Source organism: Vombatus ursinus, unplaced genomic scaffold, assembly GCF_900497805.2.
Source record: "Vombatus ursinus unplaced genomic scaffold, bare-nosed wombat genome assembly UNPS02014807.1, whole genome shotgun sequence".
In the NCBI taxonomy this organism is placed as follows: Eukaryota; Metazoa; Chordata; class Mammalia; order Diprotodontia; family Vombatidae; genus Vombatus; species Vombatus ursinus.
The window spans coordinates 37173526-37187924 of NW_020954585.1; the positions used below are offsets into that span (position 1 = coordinate 37173526).

The 14399-nt window shown below is 35.0% G+C and overlaps 1 protein-coding gene across 9 annotated transcripts in view; it reads left to right on the forward strand.

Moving 5' to 3' along the window:
- The window catches only part of APC (APC, WNT signaling pathway regulator), a 145489-nt gene that overhangs the window by 32794 nt on the left and 98296 nt on the right, over positions 1-14399 (forward strand). The window lies entirely within an intron of this gene.

Consider the following 14399-nt stretch of genomic DNA (forward strand, 5'->3'; position numbering starts at 1 on the left):
TGATCTGACCCTAGCTGTGCCTGAGTGGTGTTTTGGTACAGGACATCTTTGGTCCAGGTATGCTGGTCCAACACAGTGGAGGTTGTGGGAAGAAAATATTTGTCATTTAGTTTTCTGAATTCTGTGTCAGGAGATGTTTGAAGTTGTTGAAATTTTTATTTTATGGATAGGGATTCTAGTAACTGTTGGTGAATGTATTTAATGGTAAAGTTGAATGAGGCGAAATTCCAGCAGACCTAGAACATTGAGAATACTTCAAGTACCCTTTAATGAGGTGGATTTCTCATTACCTGTTGATCTTCCTAAAAAGAATTATGAAAAAATGCTGGCAGCTCTGAGATTAAGGTTCTAAAAAACAGAAACTTAGGTGGCAATAGAGGGAATGGATTCTAGTATAATTTCCCAACCATTGCTAAGGAACTTGATGATAACTCTCTAAAAGCAATACCTGACAAAGCTGTTGTTTCCAAACATCTGAACTCTATTCTCTTTGTTAATGTTATAAAATGAATAAATGCAAACTGTATTACTGTTCTCAGTTTTGAACAGAAGAGCTATTTCCATTTTACTCCTGTAATTCTCAATTTAGATTGAGAAAAAAAATTTTTTGTTAGAGGATAGTTTTCTATCTTTTTTTTATTAAGAAAGTGATGAGTATTACAATAAAAATTGGGAGAACTTGAGGTTTGTAAGTTCCAAAAAAGACAGAACTTTTGGAGATGGATTCTCCAATATAGCCAGTAAATGGAGGGGAAGCATAGCTTGCTTATGCGGATAGAATACAGATATCTGAGTATATCACTGGTGACTCATCACTTTAATTGGCATAGGAAGTTACCAAATAGATTATATTAAAAGTTAACACCTTAATAAATAAGAAAAATGAAACAACTTTCAGTGAACAAATGAATATTTCTGAAAGTTGAAAAAAATAAAATATCTTCCCACTAAATCTTCTTAAGAATTTAGAAATAAAAAGTACAGTAATTAACTTCCTTAGGTATAAGATATAATGTTTAAAGAAATGAGATTGATTTTTTCTAGGACTTTTGGAAATCATTTTTGCTGTTTAAAAGTTGTAGTAGTTCTTCTAGGGATGAATTAAATATGAAACCCTTCTCTCCCATTAGTGACAGATCATGAGTCATTCATTGTTTTCCCAAATAGCACTGAAAAACATCTATCACAAGTGCTGCTTCTTTCACTCTTCCTGCTTTGCCTTTTTATGTCTGACCTTTCCCTATATCTTGATTTTCTGCCTGAATTCTCTCCTGCTTGGTTACTACTTTTTCTTCCTTCATTTCTTCTAACTCGTCATTCTCCTTTAGTACTTTTACTTCTGCTTATATAAGCATATCTTTGTCTCTGGAATTCCTAAAAATCTTTCAGTGGATCAATCAGTTTTTTTGGTAACTTCTATTTACATTCAAGATTTGTCTCTGTCTCGTTTCTTTCCTTTTAATATAAAAGAACATTGTCTTCATGAATGGCTAAACTGACCTATGTGATTAATTCTCTGGTATATCCTTTTTGATCTCTCTTACCATCTTGTCATTGCCATCTCCTTTAGTAAAAAACTCTCCTCTACCTTTAAGTCCATGAGTGAGCTTCTATAATAAAAATAAGATGTCAGTCCAAAGGTAGCTATAGTTATCCTGTTAACTGTGTAGGTAGCATTTAGTGTTCATTGTGTTTATTTTTATTGTGTAAATAGTGTTTATTTATTTAGCATTTATTGGTGTTTTAAGAGCATCTGGTTGCTTTCATCAGTTTCTTTGTAACTACTTCCAAGTCAGCTTCAACAGTAGGATAAACTTCAACATGTATACCATAATAACATTCATAATTATAGTATTTAGTAACTTGAAAAATCAACCAATGTGTTAACAGAAGGACTCATGCTACTTTTTTTCGTTTTGACTGGTTTATTAGCATTATTTATCAGGCAAATGAGTTATGCATGACAATATTGTTGGTCAATTGAAAGAAAATTTGGAGCATATCAATCAATTTTGGGCTATTAGCAACACAATTCATTATGACAAGAAGAAAAGGATTCCCTTAGGTGTGATCAGGGTTCTGGTCTCCTTGAGGAACAAAATCTTCTAGATTAGATAATAGAAGCTAAACAGCAGTAAGAGAAGGTAATTGTGTTGCTTGAAGGGTTGATTGGCGGTTGTTGATGTTCCTTGACAGAAATGGTAGTATTGATTTGATTAAGTTCCCAGAGCTGACTTGACAGGATCCTGCTCTAAGCCTCACCTGAATAACAGGGAAACTGGCCTCATTCCTGCAGTGCTTATTGCTGCTGTGCTGCATTTGTTTCGTCCCTCTCCAGTTAATGTCTAGAAAGTTAAAACTATTAAAACATTAAACTTGTGACTAGTTTATATTTAAACATAGAACAAATTCACATACACAAAATAAGCCACCAATAAATAGTGTGGATAACTGAACTTGCCACCTATATAAATCAGAATCACAAGGTTAGTCCAAAATGAGTAACTGAATTATCATATAATATAAAGTCTTTTTCTAGAATGGTTAAGGGGTTTGTAACCTGTGTTTTATGAACTTGTTTTAAAAAATATTTTGAGAACTATTTTAACATAATTGGTTTTCTTTGTAATCTTGTGCATTTCACACACACACACACACACACACACACACACACACACACAGATATTTAAATATAGTCTAAAAAACAGTCTGGAGACTTCACCAAACTGCTAAAGGAATCTATGACACACAAAAAAGTTAAGAACCCCTAGCTTAGGGCTCATAATACAGGAGGTGGGGACAGGCAGTCATAGACAGAAGCATGCATATAATCCAAATACCCCTTAGCATGTCTGATGGAATTGGCTTAAAAAAAAAACCCTCAGGAGCTAGTGAGACGGGGCAACTGGTTTCTGAAAAGAACACTTAGAGATTTTAAACAGTCCCTTTACCTTTAGTTGTTGGTCTAGAGCTTTGTTTTTCTGTTTTTCCCCAGAAGAGCAGTCCAGAGTTGTGCTGACCTCTCTAAGTTGTTGGATTCTGAGGCACCACCATTGAACTGTAAAAGAAAAGCATTCTGTACTCTTTATTTAGCCATATCTGTCAGAGACATATTTTTATTAAAATGCAGATATTCTATATGGAAAGAAATTTCTATACCTGATGCACAGAGGTACTCCTGCTAATCATCCTACCAAAGTTCTGACTCACATTTTATAGTAAATGTGGAACAGAATATGAAGAAATTTTCATAGCAGAGGTAAAACAAAGGTACATAGTTCAGTTAGGATTTTTGACCTACCAAATTGAAAATTATAATGTTAATCTTGGCACTTGGTCTTTTCTTCCTAGAAATATTAAGCTCTTTTTCATTCTGGGCTGGGGTAAATGAAAGGGTTAAAAAAAAAAAAACCTTGATTTGGTCTTCATAATCTGAGGGACACATCCTCTTTCTAGTTGCTTTAACAAAATAAGGTTCCCTCCATCTAGCTAATCACTTTAAATTCTTTATGGAATTGAGTATATTCTCTCCTTTGATAATGGTCTCTGATTCAAGGGAACCCAGGAACTTTAAGAATACCAGACCAACAACACTCTTATAATACTAATTCTTAATTTTTATAACACAACAGAGGCCTTAGTGTACAGTTGGCATTGTGTTTGATAGCGATGTGAGGGTTGGTTTCTCTGAGGAAGGGGTTTGGACTATATGCTATAAACTAACCATATTGAGGAGTTAGACTGGGTGCCAAGCAAGGGCTGGGGCAGGGGGAGGGTGTAAAGAGAATGAGATTCAGGAGGTAGAATGATGGCGACTATCTGATGTAGAGAACCTGGTCGAGATAAAAGATTTCAGAAACAAAAACATCATTACCTTAAGTCATTTAGGGTCTGGGCAGAGGTAGGGTCAAAAGCAGTATTATAATAATAAGGGAAATAACACTAGTTTTGGAGCTGGAATACCTATATTCAAGTCCGGAGTTTGCCAGTTACTAGCTAGTTGATATTTAAAAGAAAAAATACAGACACATGCATGTGTGTTTGTATGTGTGTGTGGGTATATGTATGTACACATATATGTTTATATATATTTTTATTAAATATTTCCCAAGTACATGTAAAAAAAATTCTTTTTACATTCATTTAAAAATTTTTTGAATTCTAAATCCTCTCCTTTCTTCTCCATCCCCACCCCTTGAGAAGGCAAGCAATATATAGATTATACATGTGAAGTCATGCAAAACATACTTCCCTATTGGCCATGTTACAAAAGAAAACATACAGACATGTAAAACAAAATGAAGTTTAAAAAGTATATTTCAATCTGCACTAAGAGTTCATCAGTTACTCTGGAGATGGATAGTATTTTTCATCATGAGTCTTATGGAATTGTCTTGGATCATTGTTCTGTTTGAATATTAAATATTTGGACTACATGATCTCTAAGGTCTCTTCTGACTCTTGAAATTCTAGTTTTACAGCCTTTGATTTGATTGAAATTCTGGGTGGATATACAGGCATGCACTGCATAAATATCATTAATACATGCTAACTGTGATGATGTTGGAAAAATTTTGAAAAGATTGGAGTTGGCTGTTATCTTTGCTAAGGTACAAGTGTGAAAAACAAATTTTGTATTTTAGTCCTATTAATTTTAGTTCTATTTCCCAATCATCTTTTTTCTCCTCTCTTAAAATTATTTCCCTTGACAATCTCATTTACTTTTTTTTTTCTTTTTGGTGAGGCAGTGGGGTTAAATGACTTGCCCAGGGTTACACAGCTAGTAAATGTCAAGTGTCTGAGTTCAGATTTGAACTCGGGTCCTCCTGACTCCAAGGCCAGAGCTCTATCCACTGCTCTACCTAGATGCCCATCATTTACTCTTTTAAAAATATGTATTTATGGGGCAGCTAGGTGGGTCAGTGGATGAACTCTGGCCTTGCAGTCAGGAGGACCTGAGTTCAAATCCGACCTCAGACACATGACACTTACTAGCTGTGTGACCCTGGGCAAGTCACTTAACCCTGATTGCCTCACCCAAAAAAAAAAATTTATTTATTAAAAATTTTTTTCTCAACTACATGTAAAATCAGTTTTTAACATTTGTTTTTTAAAATTTTGAGTTCTATATTCTCTCCCTCTCTTCCCTCCTTGAGAAGGCAAGAATTTGCTATAGATTATACATGTGCAGTCATACAAAACATTTCCATATTAGCCATGTTGCAAAAGAAATCAGACAAAAAAGAACAAGAAGAATAAAGTAAAAAAAAAGTGTGCATTCAAACTCCCATCAGTTATTTCTCTGGAGGTAGATAGCATTTTTCATCATAAATCCTTCAGAATTGTCTTGAATCATTATATTGATCAGAATAAGTCTTTAACAGTTGATCATCACGTAATATTGCAATTACTGTGTAGTGTTCTCCTGGTTCTGCTCACTTCATTTGGCATCAGTTCATATAAGTTTAATTAGATTTTTCTGAAATTATTCTGCTTGTCATTTTTTTTACATTTAATTTTTATTTTTTTCTCAATTATATATAAACAAAAATTTTTAACATTTTTTTAAATTTTGAGTTCCAAACTCTCTCCATCCTCTCCCTTTCCTTAAGAAGGCAAGCAATTTGATACAATTATACATGTGTAATCATGCAAAACATTTCCATATTAGTATGTTGCAGAAGAAAATGCAGACCAAAAACCGAAGAATAATAAAGAAAGTTAAAAAAAAGTATGCTTCAATCTGTATTCAGACTCCATCAGTTCTTTTTCTGGAGGTAAATAGTATTTTCCATCATGAGTTCTTTGAAATTGTCTTGGGTGATTCTGTTGCTGAGAATAGCTATGTCATTCACAGTTGATAATTGTTGATTATTGTCCTTCATGCTCAAAAAAGACTAAAATGATACCACTCTGTTGAGGTCAAGGTGTACAGTGTGTCCAACTGTGACTGATCAGACCTATATGAGCTCAGAAGGCTGTACCACAGATTAAGCACAAATAGTTCATATGAACATTTAGAGTGGAGATGTCTCAAAATTTGTGCATTTCGCATTTGTTTTGAGCTACTGCAGTTGTGCTTTTCTCATAGAGTATGGCATCTTCTTTGATGCAGGAACACCATGCCCTGTGCCAGTGTCTCTCATGGCTCATAATTGGTTCCAGAATTCTTCAGAGAGACCTTGGGAATGTCCTTATATTGCTTCACCTCACCTCCACCTGTGAGCACTTGCCTTGTGTGAGTTCTCTTTAAAAGAGGAATTGCCCTCTCTACAATAGAGTTTACTTGGCAGCTTAGCTCAAGAAAGAACCTCAGTGTCCAGTACCTTATCTTGTCAGGTGATCTTCAGCATCTTCCTAAAACAGTTCAAATGGAAATGATTGTGTTTCCTGGCATGGTAGTGGTATACTGTCCAGGTTTCACAAGAGTACACAATGAGATCAGCAAAATGGCTCTGTAGACCTGCAGTTTGGTAGGCAGCCTAATACCTCTTCTCTCTCACACTTCCCTTTGGAGCCTCTGAAACACTGAGCTAGCTCTGACGATACATGCATCAGCCTCATCATCTGTGTGACATCCCTGGAAAGTATACTGCCAAGGTAAGCGAACTTATCCACAGCATTCAAAATCTCCAGTGGCTGTAAGCAATGGTTTCATGTATGCATATTGCAGTGCTGGCTGATGAAGAACTTTTGTTTTTTTAGTGTTAATTGCCTGGCCAAAATTAGCACAAGTAGCAGAAGCTCAATCCATACTGGGCTTCAGGGGCTACATTGAGTGCACAATCATCTGTAAACAAAAGGTCTCATACCAACTCTCCCTATGCTTTAATCTTGGCTTATAGCCTTTTCAAGTTAAATAATTTACCATCGGTGTGGCAGCTGACTTTGATGCCATTTTTGTCCTATTGAAGGCATCTGACAACATTGCAGAAAGCATCATGCTGAAAGCATTGAAACAAGCACATAGCCCTGCTTCTGTTGGTTGGTGACTGGGGAAGCGTGAGAGCATCATCTATTAACCAGAACCTGTGCAAGCATGCTGTCATGAAACTGATATACAGTACTGATGAACTTCTCCAGGCAATTAAATTTTGCCATGATCTTCTGACTCCATTTCTTCCAAGGATTCCTTGCCATGTCTGATAGTCTGTGCCTACTTTGACATTAAAGTCACCCAGAATTACAAGCTTGTCTTCTTTTGCCACACTGATGATGAGGGTCTCCAGGTCTTCATAAAAATTTTCTTTGACTTCATCAAGTTTCATTGTGGTGGGAGCATATTCACTGATGATGGTGGTGTGGTGCTTTCTTGCAAATGGCAATCACATTGTCATGAACCTGTCATTCACTCCTTTTGGGAGGCGTACAAACTTGTTGACTGTATTTAGTTTTGATTGCAAAATCAAACCTATGCCAGCTTTTCAGTGTTTCTCATCATGGTGGCCGCTCTAGAAATGCACGTATCCAGCTATGTTTTCAGTAAGCTGGACTTCATTTGCCAGCTTTGTTTCTCTTAGGGCCACTATTTGGATGTGTTTGTGCAACAAGAGCTGTTCATCTTTCAGGTCTACAAGATTTCGTGTTGTCCATAAGCGATATTTCATGTACCAATGGTGAATGGAATCATCTTTGCAAATTATTTGTACATTTCTTGGTGTTTCTACCACAGGGTAGGATTCCTGCTGTGGTGAGCAGGCCAGGATTAGGTTAGGTGAATCTAACCATTTTTAGGGCACCTTTTCTAGCTCCTTCCTCATGCCAGAAGGTGAGCAGTATAGTACAAAAAAAGGGCAGCTCAGACACTCAGGGGCTGCCAAATCCCACTGCTGCTTCAATCCAGTAAGTAGACAACCCTATGGCCTGGGCTACTCGTGTGCAGCCTATGACTACAGTTCCAAGTCTATCCACACCTGCTGCTTCATTACTTGCCTGTTGTCACAAGTCTTTGAGGTTGGTGAAAATCATAAAATGAAATGGGTGATGACTTTTGACTTGTGCATAAATTGGATTTAAGTGAGGTAGAGTTGCTTGAAGTCCTCAGCCACACTCTCTTCCAGTGTCATCATAGACCAGTGGCACAACAAAAATCAAGTCAAGATGATTGGTGATGACTTGGGAAGCACTCCACAGCATCTGCTTCAGCCGCCTTCATGGCTTTTGGAACAAACTGTTCTCATTTGCCCATTCTGCCACATGCTTGGGTAGATACCCCCCTAACTCACCAACGGGTTTGAGACCTCTCAGTTACCCTCAATCTGGTTTAGCCTTTCTGTTAAAACAGTTTGCCAGGATTGACTGCTTTGCATGCTACAACTTCTTGGAGCCACAGATGAGAGTTGGGTGAATCAGGTAGACTCCAAAGGGGTAAGCTGCCCTGAAGAGGGCTTGACAGTCCTCACACCAGAGGTGCTACTCTTCTCTGAACACCTGTCCACCCCTCTTGTAGTTCTTATTACAATGTTTTTTTCTGGTTCTGTTCACTTCACTTTGGATCAGTTGATATGAGCTTTCCTAGGTCTTTCTGAAACCACCCCCCTTGTCATTTCGTATAGCACAATATTCCATCACAATCATACCACAACTTGCTCAGCTGTTCCCCAGTTGAGGGGTATCCCTTCCGTTTCCAATTCTTTGCCACCATGCGCGCACACACACACACACTCAGCCATTATAAACACTTTTGTACATATAGGTTCTCTTCCTTTTTCTTTGACCTCTTGGGATAAAGACCTAGTAGTTGAATTCCTGAGTCAGCTGCTCTTCTGAATAGTTGGATCAGTTTATAACTCCACCAACAGTGCATTAGTGTCACAATTTTCCAACATCCCCTCTGATACTTGTCATTTTCCTTTTCTGTCATATCAATCTGATCAGTAGTGATTTATAGCATTTTTTTCATATGAGAATAGTTCGCTTTGATTTCTTCGTCTGAAAACCACCTATTCATATACTTTGATCATTTATTAATTGGGAATGACACATGTTCCTATAAATTTGACTCAGTTCTCCATATATTTGAGAAGTGAGACCTTTATCAGAGAAACTTGTTTTAAATTTTTTTCCTCTAGTTTCCTGTGTTCCTTCTAATCTTAACTCTGTAAACCAGGAGTTTACACCATGAAAGGTGAAAGTGTCTACCTGCATCCCTCAAAGATAACAGATTTCCTTGAGGCAAGAATAGAACAGTGATTAGCAGGAAAACTGGATTTCTAAACCTCATTCATTACAGGCCAGCTGAATTGCAGAACTGAGTTAAAAGACTAAGAACTATAATTTAGGCAGTTACAGGACAAAATCAATTAACTGTAAATAGAATCAGTTAAAAGATGATACTGAATCAATCTGATTATTTAAGCTGTATCAGGTTTTTTTATGCAAAGCTTTTTAATTTAGTGTAGTGAAAATTATCCGTTTTATGTCTTGTAATGCTCTTTTTTGTTTGGTTATAAATTCTTCCCTTATACTTAGATCTAAAAGGTAAATTATTGCATGCTCCACTAATTTGCTTATGATGTCACCCATTATGTCCAGTCATATACCTAGTTTGACCTTATCTTGGTATATGGTGTGGTTGTTGGTCTGTTCCTAGTTTCTGCCAAACAGCTTTTCAATTTTCCTAGCAATTTTTGTTAAGCAGTGAATTCTTGTCCCAGATGCTTGTATATTTGTATTTATCAAATACTCAATGACTTTGGCCATTTCCTACTGTGTATATGTAGACTTCCACTGATCCACCACTGAATTTCTTAGCCAGTGTAATTTTTTATCTTTTTTTTTAAAACATGATTTCTACTTCATAATACAATGGAAATCTCGTCCTACTAAGCCAGTTTTCATCACATTTTTTTCCCATTGGTTCCCTTGATATTATTGACTTTTTGTTCTTCCAGATGAATTTTTTTTTATTATTGCTATTGCTAGCGTATCTGGTACAATATTGAATAATAGTGGTGATAATGGGCATCCTTGCTTCACCCCTGATCTTTTTGGGAAGGCTTCCAGCTTATCCCCATCACAGGTAATATTGCTGTTCATTTTACATAGATACTGCTTTAGTATTTTAAGGAGAGTTCGATTTATTCCTTTGCTTTCTGGTGTTTTTTAAAAAGGAATGAGTGTTTTATTTTGTCAAAAGCTTTTTCTGGGGGGGCAGCTAGGTGGCGCAGTGGATAGAGCAGTGGCCCTCGATACATAGACACTAACACTTACTAGCTGTGTGACTCTGGGCAAGTCACGTAACCCCCATTGCCCAACCAAAAAGAAAAGCTTTTTCTGCATCTATTGAAATAATCATGATTTTTGTTGTTTTTGTTATTGATATAGTCAGTTATGCTGATAGTTTTCCTAATATTGAACTAGTCCTACATTACTGGTATAACTCCCACCTGGTCATAGTGTAAGATCTTTGTGATATATTGCTGTAATCTCATTGCTATTATTTTATTTAAAATCTTTACATCAGTATTCATTAAGGAAATTGTTCTATGGTTTTCTTTCTTTGTTTTGGCTCTTTCTCATTTAGGTATCAGCTCCATATTTCTATTGTAAAAGAAATTTGGTAGGACACCTTCTTTGCCTGTTTTCCCAAATACTTTATGTGGTGTTGGAATTAATTGTTTTTTAAATGTTTGGTAGAATTCACTCGTGAATCCATGTGGTCCTGGAGATTTTTTTCTTAGGGAACTCATTGATGGTTTGTTCAATTTCTTTGTCTAAAATGGGGTTAAGTATTCTATTTCCCTTTCCGTTAATGTAGCAATTTATATTTTCATAAATAACCATTTCACTTAGATTGTTAGATTTATTGGTATATAATTGGGCAAAATATTTTCTAAGAATGCCTTTAATTTCCTCTTCATTGGGAGTGAGTTTCACTTTTCATTTTTGGTACTGGTTTTCTTCTTCCTTTTTTTTTTTTCAAATAGTATTTTATTTTTTTCCTATTACATGTAAAGACAATTTTTAATACTCATTTTTTTTTTAAAAATTGAATTTCAAATTTTTCCTCTCCTTAAGACAGTAAGCCATTTGATATAGCTTATATATCATATAAAACATATATAAAACCATCATGTAAAACATATCCATATTAGTTATATTGTAAAAGAAGAAACAGAACAAAAGAAGAAAAAACGCAAAAAAAAAAGTAAAATTTTTATGCTTTGATCTGCATTCAGAGTCCAGCAGTTCTTTCTCTGGATATAGATAGCATTTTCCATCATGAGTCTTTTGAAATTGTCTTATATCATTGCTGAGAAGAGCCAAGTCAATCATAGTTGGTTATCACACAGTGTTGTAGTTACTGTATTCTCCTGGGTTTCACTCATTTCACTTTGCATTACTTTATGTAAATTTTTCCAGGTTTTTTCTGAAATCAGCCTGCTTGTCATTTCTTATGGCACAATAGTATTCCATTACATTCATGTACCACAACTTGTTTATCCAATCCCTAGCTGATAGGTATTCTCTCCATCCAGTTCTTTGCCGCTACAAAAAGAACCACTATAAATATTTTTGTAGTTGTAGATCCTCTTTTTTTCTTTCTTCCTTCCTTTCTTCCTTCCTTCCTTTCTCTCTCTCTCTGTTTCTTTCTTACTTTACTTTTTCCTTTGATCTCTGGGATATAGATCTAGTAGTGGTATTGCTGGATTAAAGGATATGCACAATTTGATTGCCTTTTGGCATAATTCCTAACTGCTCTCCAGAATGGTTGAATCAGTTCACAACTCCACCACAGTGCATTAGTGTACCAATTTTGCCAAATCTTCTCCAACAATTTATCATTTTCCTTTTTTGTCATGGTAGCTAATCTGGTAGGTGTGAAGTGGTACCTCAGAGTTATTTTAATTTGCATTGTTCTAACTGGTAGTTATTTAGAGCATTTTTTCATATGGTTGTAGATGGCTTTGATTTCTTCATTTGAAAATTGCCTATTTATTGTTTGTGGAATGACTTGTATTTTTACAAATTTGACTCAGTTCTCTATGTATTTGAATAGTAAGTCCTTTATCAGAGATACTTGCTGTAAATTTCCCCCCCCCCCCAGTTTTATGCTTTCCTTTTAATTTTGGTTCCATTGGTTTTCTTTGTGCAAAAACTTTTAAATTTTATATAATTCACATTATCCATCTTATATTTCATAATGCTCTTTACATTTTCTTTGATCCGAAATTCTTCCCTTCTCCATAGATCTGACAGGTATAGTATTCCTTGCTCTCCTATGTTGCTTCACCCTTTATCTCTAGATTATGTACCCATTTTGACCTTCTCTTGGTACATGTTGTAAGATGTTGGTTTCTGCCATACTGTTTTCCAGATTTCCCAGCATTTTTTGTCAAATAACAAGTTCTTATCCCAGAAGCTAGGGTCTTTGGGTTTATCAAACACTAGGTTACCATAGTTATTTACTACTGTATCTCATGTACCTAATCTAGTCTCCTGCTCTACCACTCTTTTTCTTAGCCAATACCAGATAGTTTGAATGATTGCCACTTTATAATATGAATTGAGATCTGGCATGGCTAGGCCATCTTCCTTTCCATTTTTTTATTGATTCCCTTGATATTCTTAACCTTTTGTTCTTCCATATTAATTTTATTATTTTTTCTAGCTATATAAAAATGATTTTTGTTAGTTTGATTGGTATGACACTGAATAAGTAAATTAATTTAGGCAGAATTGTTATTTTAATTATATTGGCTTTGCCCACATATGAGCAGTTGATATTTTTCCCCTTGTTTAGAGCTGACATTATTTGTGTGAAAAGTCTTTGTTTTCTTATAGTTTTTGGGTTTGTCTTGGCAAGTAGACAGACTCTCAACCATTTTACATTGTCTGCCTTATTTTAAATGGCATTTCTTTTTCTATCTCTTGCTATTTGACTTTGTTGGTATTATATAGAAATGTTGATGTTTTATGTGGGTTTATTTTATATCCTGCAACTTTTCTAAAATGGTTCATTGTTTCAAGTAGTTTTTCTCTAGAATTTTTTATGTATACCATCTTATCATTTGCAAAGAATGATAGTTTTGTTTCCTTGTTGCTGATTCTAATTCTTTCCATTTCTTTTTCTTTTCTTATTGCTGTAACTAACATTTCTAGTAAAATATTGAATGACAGTGGTGCTAATGGGCATCCTTTTTTCACCTCTGATCTTATGGGAAGTCTTCTCACAGATAATGCTTACTGATAGTTTTAGATATGTACTAATCATTTTAGGGAAAGCTCCATTTATTACTATACTCTCTAGTGTTTTTAATAGGAATGGCTCCTAGATGTTGTCAAAAAACTTTTTCTGCATTTATTGAAATAATCATATGATTTTTGTTGGTTTGGTTGTTAATATGATCACTTAGGCTGATAGTTTCATTGAGCCAGGTCTCCATTCCTGATATAAATCCTTTCTGGTCATAATATATGATCCTGATATATTTTTATAATCTTTTTGCTAGTATTTTAGTTAATTTTTTTGCCCCAATATTCATTAAGGAAATTGGTCTTTAATTTTCTTTCTCTGTTTTGGCTGTTTCTGGTTTAGGTATCAGCACCGTATTTGTGTCGTAAAAGGAATTTGGTAGGTCGTCGTCGCCTATTTTTCCAAATAGTTTATATAGTATTGAAATTATTTGTTTTTTAAATGTTTGGTAGAATTTGCTTTTGAATCCATTTGGCCCTGGGAAGTTTTTTCTTTGGGAGCTCATTGATGGTTTGTTCAATTTCTTGTCATTCTCTTTAATGAAGTTATTGATTGTTTTTATGATGTGTTCTTTGACCCACTTATTCTTTAGGATTAGATTAGTTTCCCATTAATTTTTAATCTGTCTTTCCACTGCCCTTTATGATCTGAAAAGAATGTATTTAATATTTCTGCCTTTCTATATTTGATTTTGAGGTTTTTATACCCTAATAAATGGTCAGTTTTTGTGTAGGTACTATGTATCACTGAGAAAAAGGAATATTCTTTCCTATCCCTATTCAGTTTTCTCCAGAGGTCTGTCATATCTAACTTTTCTCAAATTCTGTTCACTTCCTTAACTTCTTTTTTGTTTATTTTGTGGTTAGATTTCTTTAGTTCTGAAGTGGAAAGTTAAGGTCTTCCACTAGTATAGTTTTACTGTTTAATTCCTTCTGTAACTCACTTAATCTTCTCCTTTAAGAATTTGGATGCTATACCGCTTGATGCATATATGTTTAGTATTAATATTATTTCATTGTCTATGGTAACTTTTAGCAAGATGCAATTTTCTTCCTTATTAGATATATTTTTGTTTTTGCTTTTTCTGATATCATGATTGCTATTTTTTGTTGTTTTTGTTCTTTTACTTTAGCTGAAGCATAATAAGTTCTTTAATTAGATATATTTTTGTTTTTGCTTTTTCTGATATCATGATTGCTAT